This window comes from Bos indicus, chromosome 7, assembly GCF_029378745.1.
Source record: "Bos indicus isolate NIAB-ARS_2022 breed Sahiwal x Tharparkar chromosome 7, NIAB-ARS_B.indTharparkar_mat_pri_1.0, whole genome shotgun sequence".
In the NCBI taxonomy this organism is placed as follows: Eukaryota; Metazoa; Chordata; class Mammalia; order Artiodactyla; family Bovidae; genus Bos; species Bos indicus.
In genome coordinates, this window is record NC_091766.1 from 90844091 (window position 1) to 90863757 (window position 19667).

General features: G+C 36.2%; 1 long non-coding RNA gene across 2 annotated transcripts in view; it reads left to right on the forward strand.

The window, feature by feature from the left end:
* Nucleotides 1-19667, forward strand: part of LOC139184229 (uncharacterized) — a 309385-nt gene that overhangs the window by 82825 nt on the left and 206893 nt on the right. For both annotated transcript variants that reach the window (XR_011567805.1, XR_011567804.1), the window contains exon 2: nt 17637-17726. This is a non-coding gene — a long non-coding RNA (uncharacterized lncRNA). The remainder of the gene's footprint in view (nt 1-17636; nt 17727-19667) is intronic.

Genomic DNA, 19667 nt, shown 5'->3' on the forward strand with positions numbered 1-19667 from the left:
AATGGACCGGTTGGATCTCCTTGCAGTCCAAAGTCTTAGTGCAAAGTATATTGTAGAATTATTTTAAATTCTGGGTTTTGAAGTTTTGGAAATACTGAGCTTTGATTTTTTGTTTGTTTGTTTGTTTTAGATCAGGTTAGATTTTTGTCAGGCATGCATTGTGCTCTCTAGGATACAAGATTAATATCAAATTACCACAGTAAGATTATCTAAAAGGCAATGAAATCCTGGTAAGGGGAAAATTTCAAATCTGCTTCTTTCTATAAAGAAAATAACGGCACATATACATGCATGTACATATTTTATGTACACAGTTTTACACTGTGTGATGATGAGTTGATTTATTGTCAATAATAACTTTTTTCAGACTGATCAAGAACAAATCAGTGGTGTTGAAAGTAAATAGTAAAGGGAGAAGGTCCTAGAAAATATTATTTATGAACATAAATGTGTCAGGAAGCTCTTATAAGAAAAACTTACTGGATATAGGAAAACGGTAAGTAGTTTAAATGTGTTGTATCTCATAATAGTGTTTAAATATTCTGAATACCAAGTTTATTCCATATTAACTAGGTATTATATTTCATATAAAAATGCTAATCTGAGTTTATAACTGCAGAGTGATGTTTCAGATAGTTTGATATATATGATCTTTTTGCCTTAAATGATGCCATTCATTCTGTCTCTACTGTGTCCATGTCTCTTCAACCAATACTGGCAGGATGTCGCATTATGAAGTACTATATTTTAAACTAGATGCTTATATTATTAATTGTGGTACTTTCTGAAGCTGAATGCCTTTTAAAAACGAAAAAGATTATCTTTTTGTCTTCTTTTAGCAAATGTATTTAATGTTTTAATTGTGAAATATTTGATGCTGAAATTTGAGGAAATTCTTGACACTTGAATCAAGTTCACTTTGAAGGCAGAGAAGAAATTTTAATAATTGTTTCATAATTTTAATAGTAAAGAAATCTAAAAGTTCTCAAAATATTAAAAAAAGAAATTTTAATAATTGTAGAAAAGGTGATTTTATCAACTTCATAAGTTATGCCTATGACAGCATACTTGTTGCCCCATATCTGGCTAAGGGTTCCATTCATGAATGAGTCAGACTCTGGCCACGCTTCTTTTTCGTGTAGTGTATGTAAGTTTTACTGACAAGTCAAGTAATGCGCCTTCTTCTTTAAAGAATATACAACGTGAAAAGGGCATGCTCGAACATTAGGTGGTGTTTATATCAGTGTAATGACAGATTTTTTTCAAGTTCTTTCCCTCAGCATGAAAGCAGCATTCAATTTATTTTAATATAATGGCTTTATTGAGCTTTATTTTTTAATAGACTGTTTAGTTTATTTTTAAAGATTTGACTTTATTATTTAGAGTAGCTTTAGGTTCAAAGCAAAGTTGAGACGGCAGTACAGAGATTGCCAATATATCCCCTGCCTCCACATGCATCGTGTCCCCCTCTATCAACATCTCCTGCCAGGGTGATATATTTATTACCATTGATGAACCTATGTTGACACATCATAATCATCCTAAGATCATAGTTTACATTAGGGTTCACTCTCAACTTCTCTTTTGGAATCAATACATATAATGGCATTTTCTTAGATCTCAGTGTGTGTAGGACAGGGATCTGATGTTCCCCTCTGTATTTGAATCATTGTGATGGCTTTCTCACGTGGGTAGGCAAGGTGGAGAGTGCAATGGAAGACACAGTTCCTTTTTCTCCAGAGATGGTCTTGCTGATTTTGAATATTTTGTCGACAGAAGACCAAATGGTAATCCTCTTAATTTAACTAGTAGTATGGATTAAGAAAAACATTTCTTTGAGTCCTAAAGGATAATATTCAGATTACATCCTTCTTCGCTTTGAATTTAAAAACCAGCTATATATGTTTCTCAAATTGGAGCAACATGCATATAATATTTGACATCCAGAATCCCTTCTGCCTTTCTAAATTAAATCTTAGATGCAAAATTCTTTTGATACTTTTCTACCCTTTAGATTTAATACTCTGTCTTCCATCACTTTTGATAATACCACTATTAATGATGACCAATATTTACTGTTTCTATATGGTGGACATTTTGCTAAACAACTTACATATTGCTCAGTCTTCCCTCCTCTTCCAACCCTTGAGTTAAACATTTATTTTACTCTTAATAAGAGTTAAAAAAAAGAGTTAAAAAAATTAAAACTAAGAGAGAGAGAAAATCTCTTTCTCAAGATTCAATTTGATTGGGATTTTTCTGAATAAGGAGCTCATATCCTTAACATATGCAGTGTTTCTTGACCTCTGATGTAGGACAATTCTTCATTGTTTAATTCTTTGTTAAGTATGTCAGGTCAGTTGGGATCTCTGGTCCAGTTTCTAAATGATAGTAGCATTCCCTGCCCCCACCAGTGTGTACCAATAAATACCTGCACATTTCCAAACATCCCCTGGAGAAGGTAGGGTCCCAGCAGACCCATGGAGGTGGATATGATTGCTGTAGTTATATGGTCAAAGAATAAAAGATTAAAAAAAATTTTAATAAAAAATTAAAATAGGCAAAAAAAGGGTAAACCTGGATTAATTTTATAGTCATCATATCTTTAAATCTGATTATGCTTGGCTTCCTTAACAGGTGTAGGGATATGGAAGGGATCAAAAGGTAGAACTACTTCCAGACTTGAGAGGCTCAAGTGATTTTTACAAAACTACATAGTGTGCTCAAAGTGTTGCTGGCAGTTCAGTTCAGTTCAGCTCAGTTGCTCAATCATATCCGACTCTTGGCGACCCCACGAATTGCAGCACGCCAGACCTCCCTGTCCATCACCAACTCCCGGAGTTCACTCAAATTCACGTCCATCGAGTCGGTGATGCCATCCAGCCATCTCATCCTCTGTTGTCCCCTTTTCCTCCTGCCCCCGATCCATCTGAGCATCAGGGTCTTTTCCAGTGAGTCAACTCTAATCATGAGGTGGCCAAAGTACTGGAGTTTCAGCTTTAGCCTCATTCCTTCCAAAGAACACCCAGGACTGATCTCCTTTAGAATGAACTGGTTGGATCTCCTTGCAGTCCAAGGGACTCTCAACTATGTGTAGTTATTTATTTATTTTGGTTGTGGTGGGTCTTCGTTGCTGTGCCCTGGCTTTCTCTAGTTGTGGCAAGCAGGGCTACTCTTCATTTCAGGGCATGGGCTTCTCGTTGTGGTGGCTTCTCCTGTTGCAGTGCCCGGGCTGTGGGATGCTCGAGCTTCAGAAGTTGCAGTGCGTGGGCTCAGTAGTTGCCACTCGCGGACTCTGGAGTACTGCCTCAGGAGTTGTGGTGCCTCAGGCGTTGTCGTGCATGGGCTTAGTTGTTCCACGGCATGTAGGATCTTCCAGGACCAGGGATTGAACTGGTGTCCTCTGCATTGCAGGGTGGATTCTTAACCACTGGACCACCAGGGAAGCCCTATGTGTGTGTTTTATGGTGGTATTATTTCCTATTTTCTGTGTAATGTAGTATATTTACAGATTGCAGGACTAGGACATGGTCATCTATGGGGTGGGGAGTCCATTGTTCTGCCAAACTCAGAAAATATACATTGTATGATTTAATCCTTCAAAAATTTGAGAGTTGTTTTATGGACAGGAATATGGTGGATCTTGATGAAGACTCTGTGTGCACTTGTTTTCAGCTGTTTTGAGTTGGATAATAAAAAATGTCAATTAGGTCAAGTAGATTATATCCTTATTGATTTTATTGTTTACTTGTTTTATTACTTACTGAGAGAAGTCTTGAAATTTCCAACTACATTGAATTTTTCTGCTTCTTTTGGTTCAGTTTTTGTTTTAAAACATTGAAGCTTTATTGTTAGTTATATACACATTTAGGGTTATTTTTTTGTCCTGACCTTTTTGTCACTATGAAATGTTATTTATCTGATAATTATTCCTCCTCTGAAAATTCCTTTGACATTAATGCAGTCAGTCTAGCTTACTTATGGTTCATCTTCCATCCCTTTTATCATATCTGTCTTTATATTTCAAGATTTCTTGTTTGTAGTATGCAGTTGGATTTTACGTCTTTTAAATATAATTTGACAACCCTGCCTTTTAACTTAGGCTTTTAGACCATTTGTACTTAATAGAATTATCTGTATGATCAGATTTAAATCTATTATTTGCAGTTTTTTAAGTAGACAATGTTTTTAGATCAGTGTTCAGTTCAGTTCAGTCGCTCAGTTGTGTCCGACTCTTTGCAACTCCATGCATTGCAGCACGCCAGGCCTCCCTGTCCATCACCAACTCCCAGAGTTCACTCAAACTCATGTCCATCGAGTCAGTGATGCCATCCAGCCATCTCAGCCTCTGTCGTTCCCGTCTCCTCCTGCCCCTAATCCCTCCCAGCATCAGAGTCTTTTCCAATGAGTCAACTCTTCGCATGAGATGGTCAAAGTAGTGGAGTTTCAGCTTTAGCATCATTCCTTCCAAAGAACACCCAGGACCTTTAGAATGGACTGGTTGGATCTCCTTGCAGCCCAAGGGACTCTCAAGAGTCTTCTCCAACACCACAGCTCAGTGTTAGGTTCACAGAAAAATTGAGCAGAAGTTATGGAGAGAGTTTCCATATACCTCCTGTACTGTATTCCCCAGTATCTATCAACATCCTACACCAGCACGGCACGTTTATTATACTGACGAACCTATACTGACATATTGTTATCACCCAAAGTCCATAGTTTATACCAGGGTTACTTCTGATGCTGTACATTCAATGGGTTTCGACAAGTGTACAACATATATCCATTATAGTGTTGTACAGAATTGTTCCACTGCTCAAGAAATCCTCCTTGGTCTGCCACTGGTTCCTTCTTCCTTCCTTCCTTGATTTCCTTGCCGTTTCTATAGTTTTTTCCTTTTTCAGAATGTCATGTGGTTGGAATCACACAGTATGTAGTCTTTTCAGAGAGGCTTCTTTCACTTAATAAAATGTATTCAAGATTCCTTCATGTTGTTTCATGACTTGGTGGCCCATTTCTTTCTAGTGAAGAATAAGATTCACCTGTCTGCATGTACCACAGTTTATCTGTTCACCTCCTGAAAGACATCTTGCTTGCTTTCAAGTTTTAGTAATTATGAATAAAGCTACTACACAGATATGTGTACATGTTGTTGGGTAGATGTAAGTTTCCAGCTCTTCTGGGTAACCACCAAGAAGGGACTGTGTAGTTCCCTTCTTTTGGGTTGAACTTTGGGTGTGGTTTTGGCCTACAGCATTTTTGTGAGGCCAACAAAGTAGACATCCCTCCAAATCTAGGCCTGATTTTACTAAGGCACCTTGTTCTTAAATTCACTAATCCATTCTGTTTCTGCTTAGGTAGAAACCATTTTGAAGCATACACAATCAGGTACTTGCAGCCCCACATACTCTTCAACCAAATACATCCCCTGTATTTGTTACCTAACTCAGTGTATCTTCCTCTCCCAATGCAGTAGATTTCCACTGATTAACACCTCCCACCAGATCACATTCCATTCTCTCTGTTGGTAAAATACTCACAACGCCCAGCCCAGCTATTGCCATGTCTGAAAACTTTTCCTGGAAACCACGGGTCAAAATTGATCACTATTCTCTGTGCTTGAAAGCACTTTTCAGTCTGTATTATGATTAATCGCATATTGCTTCTGTCACCATTGCTAGATTTTGATCTCGTTGAAAACAGGGATCAAATCTTTTTCATCTTTCTAACCTCCGGGCTTACAACACTGTACGCGATGGAACTCGATAAATGTCATTGAACTGAATTCAGTGAGTTCGGTCCCTGCAGGTATGATGGCGGGCACTTGCCAGTACCGGGCTTCAAACCCAGTTCTCTTCTCACTCCTGGGTCCAAGCTCTCATCTGCTGTAATATGGGCTGCTTTCTAATGGTTTCACATCTGGGAGATGCAGTTTTATTTTTATGTTAGATTTGCTTTTATAGTTTAAGAAGTTGATGGTTTCTTCTGTGGATCCTCACATCTAGTTTATATGTGCATTGATTAGTTTTGTGTTCTTTGTACCATAAATCCAAATGAGAAGAAGGGTTTCAAAACATGTCACTGAATATATGCTTTTTTAAGAAGCTTAATTTCCGTTTCTTTTCTTTCACGGCGGAGAGCCAGAGCAAAATGAGAGGCGGAGGTATATCAGCTCCTTGCAGAGCGCCAGAGAAAGCCTGATGTATAGTAACGGGTCCAGGCTCATAAACGTCTCTCCTGGCACTCTTACCACTGTCAGATTATTACCGTGTTCTCAGATTCAGCTGAATGTGTTCAAGGATCTTCTTTGGTCTGAAAGGTCAGCTGCTTTTAGTTGTGCACTGGTAGAATACTAATATGTCCTTATTCAAATTACCTGCTACACCACTTATTAAATTGATGGCCTTGTGCTCTAATTTAATACTGGTGTCGTTCAGAGGCGGGCTGCGGCAGCACTCTGCTGAACTGGGTGATGCCGAGGCAAAGTTCAAGCCGAAACCGTGGTTTGGGGCTGCGTTTTCCCACTAAATTAGCAGTCAGATGCGGTGTATAATTAATTAGCACAAACCAGGGAAAGCTTGTCATTTAATAAGCCTTTTTTATTTCTACATTACACAAACAGTGGGAATTGATCCATTAAGTGCCTGGCTATTAATGCTGTTTAATGTATGTCTGGTTGTTAAATTGAGATGTCTATGTACATACATCCAGAGTTTAAGAGCTCCTCATGGTCACTTCACTATTTGCTTAGATTTGAAGTCATGTTCCACAGAATCAATAATAGCTTCGTTACTGAATTTGAACCCAGTTCAAACATGCATATGAATTTAAACTGAAAGTTTCATTATGGTCTCAGAAATAAGGTTTTGTATATGTCAACCAGTTAATCTTAAATAAACCCTGAATACTCATTGGAAGGACTGATGCTGAAGCTGAAGCTCCAGTATTTTGATCACCTGATGCGAATAGCTGACTCATTGGAAAAGTCCCTGATGCTGGGAAATTTTGAGGGCAGAAGGAGAAGAGGGCATCAGAGGATGCGATGGCTGGATGGCATCACTGATGCAATGGACATGAACTTGGGCAAACTTTGGGAGATGATGAGGGACAGGGAGGCCTGGTGTGCTGCAGTCCATGGGCTTGCAAAGAGTTGGATACGACTGGGTGACTGAACAGCAACATATGTCTTTTTAAAAAATTTATTTTTAATGGCTGAGTAATACTCCATTGTGTATATGTACCATAGCTTTCTTATCCATTCATCTGCTGATGGACATCTAGGTTGTTTCCATGTCCTGGCTATTATAAACAGTGCTGCGATGAACATTGGGGTACGCGTGTCTCTTTCCCTTCTGGTTTCCTCAGTGTGTATGCCCAGCAGTGGGATTGCTGGATCATAAGGCAGTTCTATTTCCAGTTTTTTAAGGAATCTCCACACTGTTCTCCATAGTGGCTGTACTAGTTTGCATTCCCACCAACAGTGTAAGAGGGTTCCCTTTTCTCCACACCCTCTCCAGCATTTATTATTTGTAGACTTTTGGATCGCAGCCATTCTGACTGGTGTGAAATGGTATCTCATAGTGGTTTTGATTTGCATTTCTCTGATAATGAGTGATGTTGAGCATCTTTTCATGTGTTTGTTAGCCATCTGTATGTCTTCTTTGGAGAAATGTCTATTTAGTTCTTTGGCCCATTTTTTGATTGGGTCATTTAGTTTTCTAGAGTTGAGCTGTAGGAGTTGCTTATATATTTTTGAGATTAGTTGTTTGTCGGTTGCTTCATTTGCTATTATTTTCTCCCATTCTGAAGGCTGTCTTTTCACCTTGCTAATAGTTTCCTTTGATGTACAGAAGCTTTTAAGTTTAATTAGGTCCCATTTGTTTATTTTTGCTTTTATTTCCAATATTCTGGGAGGTGCGTCATAGAGGATCCTGCTGTGATGTATGTCAGAGAGTGTTTTGCCTATGTTCTCCTCTAGGAGTTTTATAGTTTCTGGTCTTACATTGAGATCTTTAATCCATTTTGAGTTTATTTTTGTATATGGTGTTAGAAAGTGTTCTAGTTCTAATGAGGTGGATGAAACTGGAGCCTATTATACAGAGTGAAGTAAGCCAGAAGGACAAACACCAATACAGTATACTAACGCATATATATGGAATTTAGAAAGATGGTAATGATAACCCTGTATATGAGACAGCAAAAGAGACACTGATGTATAGAACAGGCTTATGGACTCTGTGGGAGAGGGAGAGGGTGGGAAGATTTGGGAGAATGGCATTGAAACATGTGAAATGTCATGTATGAAACGAGATGCCAGTCCAGGTTCAATGCACGATGCTGGATGCTTGGGGCTGGTGCACTGGGACGACCCAGAGGGATGGTATGGGGAGGGAGGAGGGAGGAGGGTTCAGGATGGGGAACACATGTATAATTTTTTTTAATTAAAATTGAATAAAAAAAATAAAAAAATTAAAAAAAAATTAAAAAAAAATTTATTTTTAATTGAACGGTGATTGCTTTACAGTATTGTGTTGGTTTCTACCAAACGTCAACATGAATCAGCCATAGTCTTTATATGTCTTAAAGTTCAGTTAGTCCCCTTCCTCCAATATTAAATATTGCATTGTGTTTGCAGCATTCTGCCTTTACTTTCTTTTTTATATAATCCTTGCTCACAGTTGCCTTAGGCAGAGAATAGCTTTATCTTTGCAGTATTCAGCATAGTATCATGAAATTGCAGAGTTGGAAGGAGCCTTATGAAATATACAGAATGAGATTTCAGCAGCCCTGTCAGGATATCTAGAAAGGCACACTGTCTTACCTGTGGCCTAAGAATAATCCAAAATATTGAAATGTTTGAAGCAGCCTTTCAACCTAATGATTTTCTCTAAAAATGATTAAGCATGATTCACACTGTTTTGTGAACTGGCTGTTTGTTATGAGATGACTAATAAATGTGTTCTTTGTAGAATGAGTGTCATTATATAATATGCACAATTGGAAACATTAAAAGCTTTTTAAAAAATTTACTTAATGCAGAGAGGAAAGCTAAAAACCCGAATGTGAAAAAAATTACTTGAAAAATAGAATAATTTGTTTGAACGTTGCTAAGAGTCATTTGTTACATGGAGAGATTTTTGTAGTGGGTTGGCCAAAAAGTTCGTTCATGTTTCTCTGCAAGATGGTAGTGTCAGTCACATTTAAATTAGTGAAATCAATCCCTCTGTAAGCTGTAAATATCAAAGTTCCTTATGTGTTTATATGTGTGTGTGTATGTGTGTACACATATATATGAAGAGGTACCTTGAAAACTTTTAAGAAGACCAACAAACATAATCATAAAGCTATGATTTTTTTCTAAAACATCTGATTTTTTTCTAAAAACTGAGAATCCTTTCTGCAGGCTTGCATAGGGGATGTTAAGGATGCATTTTTGTTAAAGGATATCATTTGGGGTTATTATTCCTTGTATAATTAGAAGAAAAATTTGCACTGCAGGAATTACTTGAACTGTAAACATTTATTTTTGAAAAAATAGTGAAGTAAAATGCCTGTGACACAAAATACTCAGGTTTTGGGGCCAGTTCAGTTCTGTGTAGTTGTACTTACCTCATTCTGCTCTATATTGCACTCAGACGTTCCTGTGCTTGTTTTCCTGTCCTGATGGAAAAGTCCTCTAATGCTGGGACATGTCTAAAATATGGCATTATATTTTATTTTTAAAATTTTTTGCAGAATCAAGAAAAGTATCCAAACTCTACAGAATAAAGAACAAATTCCGACTTTAAAACAGCTACACATGAGAATTCTTTTTCTTGCTGTCATAGGTGAATGGTGATTGTGACACAAAAGGGGACTCTGACAGCAATAAAGGTCTATCAACCTGATCATGACCTGTTTGTTCACACTCTGGGCCAGTTTAACGAAAGGAGAAAAGATAGTATTTTTCCATTTGAAGAGCTGTTTTAAAAAGGAAATGACATTTTTATTTGTTATATGAATAGTTTTCAACTGTTTCTTAGTGTGTTTAAAAAAATATTTCTGAAAATGTTCATAAATTTTCTTAAGTAACAAATTGTGCTTTTATCTGTATTTTCAGCCTTTCAATATACAAAGAGGACTTGCAAAGTCACTTCAGCATTTCTGTAAAAGCCCAAATGTAAACGAAAAGTAAATACAAACGCCAGGAGTCTCTTAAAATTCAACAAATGTGTCCTCTACCCACTCTTCTTTGCTTGAATTGGGTTCTTTGTGTCCTCATTTCAAAAAAAAAAAAAAAAAGAAAAGTATCACACATTGGGTAGTACCAAGGAGAAAATCGTTTAGTTGGGTGGACAATTATCTTAAAATGAAGGCAATTTAGGAAAATACTTTAGTTCCCTATGCTTTGTCCACATAATACCAATAAGTCATTTATTTTGCTAGCAAATACAAGATTTTAGATCTTTCATTAAATTTTCTACCTTGCCAGTTATTCATATAATAACAGAATTACCTTCATGATGTCATTGTTATTTTCTCACTGAGGTTTGTGATTATTTACTCACTAACAGACTCATTCATTCACTCATTCATTAATTCTCCAATACTTAAGAAAGGGCTGTTTTATGGTAAAACTCAATAATATACAACTACATTGAGAAGTTTTTGTTTTTTTTTTACTATTTTGTGATGCCTTGCTTTTTCATTAATTATCCCATGAAATGCATTTTTAATCACCTACTATGCTTAAGTTTTTGTGCTAGAATTAGTGCCAATCACTAAATATTTCTCGGAGAAGGCAATGGCACCCCACTCTAGTACTCTTGCCTGGAAAATCCCATGGATGGAGGAGCCTGGTGGGCTGCAGTCCATGGGGTCGCTAAGAGTCGGACATGACTGAGCGACTTCACTTTCACTTTTCACTTTCACACATTGGAGAAGGAAATGGCAACCCACTCCAGTGTTCTTGCCTGGAGAATCCCAGGGACGGAGGAGCCTGGTGGGCTGCCGTCTATGGGGTTGCACAGAGTTGGACACGACTGAAGTGACTTAGCAGTAGCAGCAACTGAATATTTCTAGTTCTTCTTTGCCTCCACAGAGTTAGGTATATAAAGTGTAGCTTTGGCAAATGCGTTGTGAGAAGTATGTGATTTGTCATATTCTCTTCCCTCTGGCATTGTGATCACGGAATCTGCGTCAAGATAATCTTCATCAGTCTGGATCCTGGGGCCTCTACAATGAATAGAAGCTTTTATCCACCTGGTAACTAGATAGTGTTAGCTAGAAATACAATTTTTTTTATGTTAAATCACTAATACTTGGGTATTGTTTGTGCTACATAACCTTGTCTATCCTAATCTGAACAATCATTATAGATATAAATTTTCTTGAATGCAATATCTGAAAAGCACTGCCTAGCAGTGCAGGAGACATAAGAGGCACAAAGTCAAACCCTGGATTGGGAAGATCCCCTGAAGAAGGAAATGGCAACACACTTCAGTATTCTTGACTGGAGAATCCCATGGACAGAGGACCCTGGTGGGTTATAGTCCATGGGGTCACAATGAGTCAGAAGTTGCTTAGTAACTGAGCACACATGCACACAAGCAAAGATAAAGGAAATATTTGAAATCTATGTTCAAAAACATTTTAGCTCCGTATAATACAATTTGGTGGAATGGCTGCATTTGTTATAAGTTTTGTTATGCATAAAAATGGTGGCCTGTGTACTAACATTTAAACTATGTTGTGACAATTCTTTAAAAATTTTTAGTTAACCAAAAGAAGTGCTGTGCATGACTCTTCCTAAATCCCAACAAGATTGTGATTTACCTAATTCTGTGAATGGCATTCCTCATTTGTAAAACTGAGTCAAAAGAAAAACATGATTTATTTTCATTTAGTTAATCTACCTAGTAGTCTTTTTGAGTATATTTGGATGATTCAGATAATTTTTAATCTGAAAATAAACAAATAAAATGAACAATATTAGGTTTGCTTATCAAAACTTCTACTTCACAAATAATTCTGTCAACTTTATCATTTGATATGTTTAATATAGCCTTATATACTTTTGGTATATAGTATTTATTGATATTCACATTTCTAAATTAAAATTTTCATTATTAGTAATATGATTAAAAACTGCTATCCTATTGATTTTTGCACTGATCAAAGTCAATCAAATATTACTTTAATACAGTTATTTTAAAACTTAGCATTTAAAAATGTTGACTAACTACTGATATATTAATGTGAAAATATTTGAGTTATTTTTAAAGTCTTTGGAATTTAATTTTCACACACATATATATATAATAACAAAAATATTTAAAGTGAATTTTAAATTAATGAATGTAGATAAACAAGCAAAGGGCAATATATAAATTTTTTTTTTCATCTAAGTCCATACTGAATAACCCTTTAGAAAGGAAATTATGCCAAAAATACCTTTAATTGGGATTTTGGTTTGTGTTAGAATTTGGAACACAAGTGAGTTTTTATGTTGAATTTCCTAACCAAGTTGACTTTAACACATCTAAATAAGATTTTTGGTTTGATACTTATTTTATTACTATGAGAAACACTGGGCTGGATGAAGCACAAGCTAGAATCAAGATTGCCGGGACAAATATCAATAACTTCAGATATGCAGATAACACCACCCTTATGGCAGAAAGCAAAAAAGAACTAAAGAGCCTCTTGATGAAAGTGAAAGTGGAGAGTGAAAAAGTTGGCTTAAAACTCAACATTCAGAAAAATAAGATCATGGCATCTGGTCCCATCACTTCATCGCAAATAGATGGGGAAACAATGGAAACAGTGGCTGACTTTATTTTTTTGGGCTCCAAAATCACTGTAGATGGTGATTGCAGCCATGAAATTAAAACATGCTTACTCCTTGGAAGAAAATTTATGACCAACTTAGCATATTAAAAAGCAGAGACTTTACTTTGACAACAAAGGTCCGTCGAGTCAAAGCTTTGTTTTTTCCAGTAGTCATGTATGGATGTGAGAGTTGGACCATAAAGAAAGCTGAGCACCAAAGATGCTTTTGAACTGTGGTGTTGGAGAAGACTCTTGAGAGTCCCTTGGACAGCAAGGAGATCCAATCAGTCCATCATAAAGGAAATCAGTCCTGAATATTCATCGGAAGGACTGATGCTGAAGCTGAAGCTCCAATACTTTGGCCACCTGATGTGAAGAACTGACTCATTTGAAAAGACCCTGATGCTGGGAAAGATTGAAGGTGGGAGGAGAAGGGGACAACAGAGGCTGAGATGGTTGGATGGCATCACCGACTCAATGGACATGAGTTTGAGTAAGCTCCGGGAGCTGGTGATGGACAGGGAGGCCTGGTGTGTTGCAGTCCATGGGTTTGTAGAGTCAGACATGACTGAGCAACTGAACTGAACTGCACTTATTACTATACATTCTATTTAATAACATATAACCTCAATAACAGTCAATTTTTATCTTTAAAATGGCTACAGACTTAAGAATCTAGGACATTCTAGAAGGATATATAGGCTTGTCATACTGTGCCCCTCAGTCATGTATGACTTTTTGTGACCCCATGGACTATAGCCCGCCAGGCTCCTACGTCTGTGGAATTTCCCAGGAAAGCGTACTGGAGTAGTTGCTGTTTCCTACTCCAGGGGAACAACTTGACCCAGGAATGGGACCTATGTCCCCTGATCTCCTGCATTGGCAGGTGGATTCTTTCTCACTGAGCCACCTCGGAAGCCTTGTTATACTATATTCATCCTTTAAAAGCTGACTAAGCTTTCATAATTTCCCTTTGTGTGATTGAAGATGATTGAATATCCAGAATTGCCTATAAAATAAAATTTTGAACAAAACAGTGATTAGAAACTTATTAGTTATTGACTACTGAGAAAAGTAAAGGGAACTTGTAAAGCCTACTGTGGAGCATAGTATGGTATCAGGGAAATTATGTGAGTACAATGGTCAAAAGTGTTTCCATTCTTTATTTGCTTCATGAAGTTAACAATGAAATTTTCACAGTTTGAGAGATTACTCCTCTACCCTGTCTGAAGTTTTATGACTGTTTGTGTCCTTTGAGCCTTGGATTCTTTTTCTAGGATATTTTTTCCTAAATACAGCTGAAAATTTATCACAGCTTCATTTGTAATAGTAATAAAAGGAAAATAATTTTAATGCTTAAGAAGAGAAAAAAATGGCTAAATTACTGTGGTTAGTCAATAAAGTAAAATTTGATATAATCATTATCATACTGAAGAATAGATAAATATATGCAAAGATATTCATAGTATATATTCCTAGGAGAAAAGTTAAGTTAAAAAATTATATGTATCACTCTGTGTGTGTGTGTGTGTGTGTGTGTTAGTTGCTCATTTATGTCTGACTCTTTGCTACCCCATGGACCATAGCCTGCCAGGCTCCTCTGTCCATGGGATTTCCCAGGCAAGAATACTGGAGTGGGTTGCCATTTCCTTCTCCAGGTATCACTCTGACCCCATTATAAATACATTATATTTTACATTTTTCTTTACATATGTATATGTATAGCATATATACTATGTCTTTGTACACATATATACAAAAGACTGGATGCATGGGTAAATACATAAGGTGAAAGGTCTTTTTAATTTTAATTTTTGCTTATTTGAATTTAATTTTTTAAAATATAAAACTATTTTTCCAATTTTACTGAGATAAAATAGGCATAACATTGCGTAAATTTAAGATGTATAAAGTGATTATTTGATACACACGTATTGCTAAATGATTAGCACAGTTGCATTAATTAACACCTATATCACCTCACATAATTACCGTCTTTGTTTTGTAATAAGAACACATAAGTTCTATTCTCTTAGTAAGTTTCAAGTACCGGATATAATGTTTACTATAGTCTCCCGCATTGCATGTGGATTCTTTACCAACTTAGCCATAAGGGAAGCCCAATAATCACCATGCTGTACTTAATTTTCTTAATTATATAAAACGAACAGTGCTGTCTTTGTACTAAATAAAAAATGTACTTTATTATCAGTTTTTGACTCATTAGTGAAATTGTTATAGAAAATTTGTTTTATTAGAATATTTGGCAACTTCATTACAATAATAGTTTAAACCTTTCAATAAAGGTTTTGTGAATATCTTTAATAATTTTGAAAATATAAAGGAAAGGGTCTTTTATTTCCTTTTTCCTATTTAGGTATTTTGAAATTGATATAGTGAAAAGACAGCTACAGATGTGTTCTATAACAATTATAAAAATATCATCCCATTAAACTTGTTATCCTGACCTAAGTGATGTTTTTATTGAGAGAAACTTAGTGCTTGAGATCATTCCCATATAAGGCACTAGAATAAGTATTATTAAAGAGTTTTGAATTACAGCTGATAAGTATGTAAGGCTGAAAGGAGACATTAATTTTTTTGAGCATTCTAGATAGTGTTTAAATTTCTGAGATAAGAGCTGCATTAATAGAGATTCATACATATCTTTTTCTCCCTTTTGTGCACATATGAACACATAAGACTAGAAAAGACAATGACCACACATTGTTTTTTAATACTTTGTTAGGATTTGAAGGGATGATTACTATTAGATTGAAAAATGCACTCTTGGAAGTATTTTTTCCCCTAGATTTTACTGAAACATGAAACAATTGTTTATAGTTCATACTTATTATGACCATAGGAAAAATAACAACATATACATTTTGAATATTCATTGGAGGGACTGATGCTGAAGCTGAAACTCCAATATTTTGGCCACCTGATGCAAAGAACTGACTCATTGGAAAAGACCCTGATTCTGGGAAAGATTGAGGGCAGGAGGAGAAGGGGATGACAGAGGATGTGATGGTGGGATGGCATCACTGACATGATGGACATGTGTTTGAGTAAGCTCTGGGAGTTGGTGATGGATAGGGAGGCCTGGAATGCTGCAGTCCATGGGGTTGCAAAGAGTTGGACACGACTGAGCAACTGAATTGAACTGAACATTTTATTCTGACCATTATATACATGTTAAATGCAATTATAGAACTCAAAATATGCAAATATTTTTTTAGGCACTCAGAATTATCTCATTATTTGTAATTTGTTGTTTAGTAACTAAGTTGTGCCCGACTCTTTGCAACCCCATGGACTGCAGCCTGCCAGGCTTCCCTGTCCTTCACTATCTCCCGGTGTTTGCTCAAACTTATGTCCATTGAATCGGCGATGCCGTCCAATCATCTCATCCTCTGTCGCCCCCTTCTCCTCCTGCCCTCAATGTTGCCTAGCATCGGGGTCTGTTTCAATCAGTCGGTTCTTTTGAATTAAGTGACCTGTATTTCCCAGGAAATATCTTTAGCGTAAAGGACAGTATATGGGAAAGTTATTGAGTATAAAAATACCTTTGGAAGATTTTTGAAATATCCAATCTTATCTGCTCACAATCCTTTCTTTAGGGTGCTTAGGTCACTAATCCTATTTTTTCTAAGAATAAGCAAATGTATTTAGTTGTTGCTCTTTTGTCTTATTTTTTTTTTAAATTTTATTTTATTTTTAAACTTTACAATATTGTATTGGTTTTGCCAAATATTGAAATGAATCCGCCACAGGTATACATGTGTTCCCCATCCTGAACCCTCCTCCCTTCTCCCTCCCCATACCATCCCTCTGGGTCATCCCAGTGCACCAGCCCCAAGCATCCAGTATCGTGCATCGAAGCTGGACTGGTGACTCGTTTCATACATAATATTATACATGTTTCAATGTCATTCTCCCAGATCTTCCCACCCTCTCCCTCTCCCACAGAGTCCATAAGACTGTTCTATACATCAGTGTCTCTTTTGCTGTCTCATATACAGGGTTATTGTTAGCATCTTTCTAAATTCCATATATATGCGTTAATATACTGTATTGGTGTTTTTCTTTCTGGCTTACTTCACTCTGTATAATAGGCTCCAGTTTCATCCACCTCATTAGAACTGATTCAAATGAATTCTTTTTAATGGCTGAGTAATACTCCATTGTGTATATGTACCACAGCTTTCTTATCCATTCATCTGCTGCTAGACATCTAGGTTGCTTCCATGTCCTGGCTATTATAAACAGTGCTGCGATGAACATTGGGGTACACGTGTCTCTTTCCCTTCTGGTTTCCTCAGTGTGTATGCCCAGCAGTGGGATTGCTGGATCATAAGGCAGTTCTATTTCCAGTTTTTTAAGGAATCTCCACACTGTTCTCCATCGTGGCTGTACTAGTTTGCATTCCCACCAACAGTGTAAGAGGGTTCCCTTTTCTCCACACCCTCTCCAGCATTTATTGCTTGTAGACTTTTGGATCGCAGCCATTCTGACTGGCGTGAAATGGTACCTCATAGTGGTTTTGATTTGCATTTCTCTGATAATGAGTGATGTTGAGCATCTTTTCATGTGTTTGTTAGCCATCTGTATGTCTTCTTTGGAGAAATGTCTATTTAGTTCTTTGGCCCATTTTTTGATTGGGTCATTTATTTTTCTGGAATTGAGCTGTAGGAGTTGCTTATGTATTTTTGAGATTAGTTGTTTGTCGGTTGCTTCATTTGCTATTATTTTCTCCCATTCTGAAGGCTGTCTTATTTTTAAGAGCTTTGTGCTTAATTATCTTTCTTTTTTTTCTACTGTAGGTCATTTTCTATCATATGGCCTATAAAATCATTCCCAATAGGAGAGCGGCAAAAAAGTCATCATCTTTTGAAGACAAGTTTGATTAAAAGGTAAATTCAGACCTCTGGATAGCATATGGGTGATTGCTGCACAATGAAATTGTTGTTCTCATTGAAATTACTGATTATTGCCCATTTTGTTTGTTTTTAAGGCAGAGGCCATTGTTGAGGATTTAAACTAAATTTTCTTGAATTATACAAATACAAAAGTTTGTTTTTAATGTATAACATTTTACATATATTTAATCTTTAAAAAATATTTTAATTTTAGCATTTTAATTTATTTTTAATTGATGGATAATTGCTTCACAATATTACATTGGTTTCTACCATACATCAACATGAACCATTCATAGGTTAAACTTTAAAATACTGTTTAAAATAGTTTGAAATAGGATTTATGAATTAATCATTATTTAAGTAATTTAGGAGTTCTTAACACTGTATCTCCTATAAAAAGAGGGAGTAGAAGGCAGAACATTTGTATTGGAGTGCTTTACATGCTAATCATCTAGGATGGAATATAATCAACTCTTTCAAATATCCTTCCACTTGTTATGATAGGATGTCTTTAGATAAATTTACAGGATTTATTTTGTTTTACTAATTCATTGGTATATGTAATTAATCCACAGATACGTTAGTGAAAGCTGGATTCTAAATGACTTTCCTATGATAAGCTTTCCAATTAATTCTTTTCACATGGTTTTCCTGGTGACATTTGAACTTCTTTCATTATGTAAAGCACATCTGGAATGAGGCATTGCTGAATAATAATCATGGATGCTAACATGTTGAAGATTGAACCCCTGACATAGTCAAATGCGTTTTGGTTTAAAACAGTGACCTCAAATAATGCTGGTGTAAGTGAATCATATTTAGAAAGGATCTGTAGGCAGCTTGCCTGTCTTGGGCTTGAATTGGTGAAAAAGGAAGAAATCAAATTGCAACCTGTCTTCATTGCTTACTAAAGTTGACTATATTGATTCATATTTTTCCTCCTATTGGTAAATATTTTTTATTGTCTGATATAAAAATTTTGCAGTAAGTAAATATTAAAAATATAATATACAAAACATATGTTAAATCATGTATTACTTATAATTTACATTTGTGTCAAAGGATTACTAAATTTCTTCCATGGTGTATTTCATAAAAGAGATGATATTGGCAAGATCTTGTTTAAATGGCTTGCTAATACAAGAAGCAGATCATTTAAAATGGACGTTACATCTTTATAGGATGTTAGAAATGAAGACATTACTTCAAAATGTAGGTAATTATTGCCTCCTCTTTTATCAGTGCTATTTTCTGAGATATTATCATAAGAGAGCACTTTAGTATTAAGCAGGGCCTTCGAGTGGCAATAAATCAGTCCAACTGAGTCATCATTGTCTAAGGCATCTGAACTACTGCAATGTTGCGGATCCGACCGAGAGTGTGAAATCACTTGACCCTTGGCATTAACCTTTGCTGAATGAATAGACACTGCTTTCCACATCAAGGAACAAAGCAGAAGACTATTGATTAAACACCACATTCACTTGATATTAAATACTGGCTGAACTCACTTCTTGCTTCCAGTTCGAAAGGGAGAAACCCAGAGAGTTGCTGAGTCTCACGAGAATGGATGTTTGTGATTCAGAGCAATGTTTTTCCTGCCAAGTACTTTTTTTCTCCTTTGATCAATAACTAGGAGCCATGATCAGCCATGAGTATGTATTGTCAATTCCGACCTGTGTCTTTTATCACCTAAGGTGAGAGGTCACAGTGCTATGACTAAGACTTCAGTTCTAAGCATGGATTGTTCCCTGACTTCAATATCTCTTTGAAAAAGCAATTTATTTTATCTGTTGCTCATGAGTCATTGTTTTTACAGTTGATTTGACTACATTAGTAAAATACATGACTTTTCTAAAATTCTTTGGTTTAATCACTCTTTTTGCAGATGTAGAAGAAATCATAAAAAAGTATGTTTTAGGATATATGATT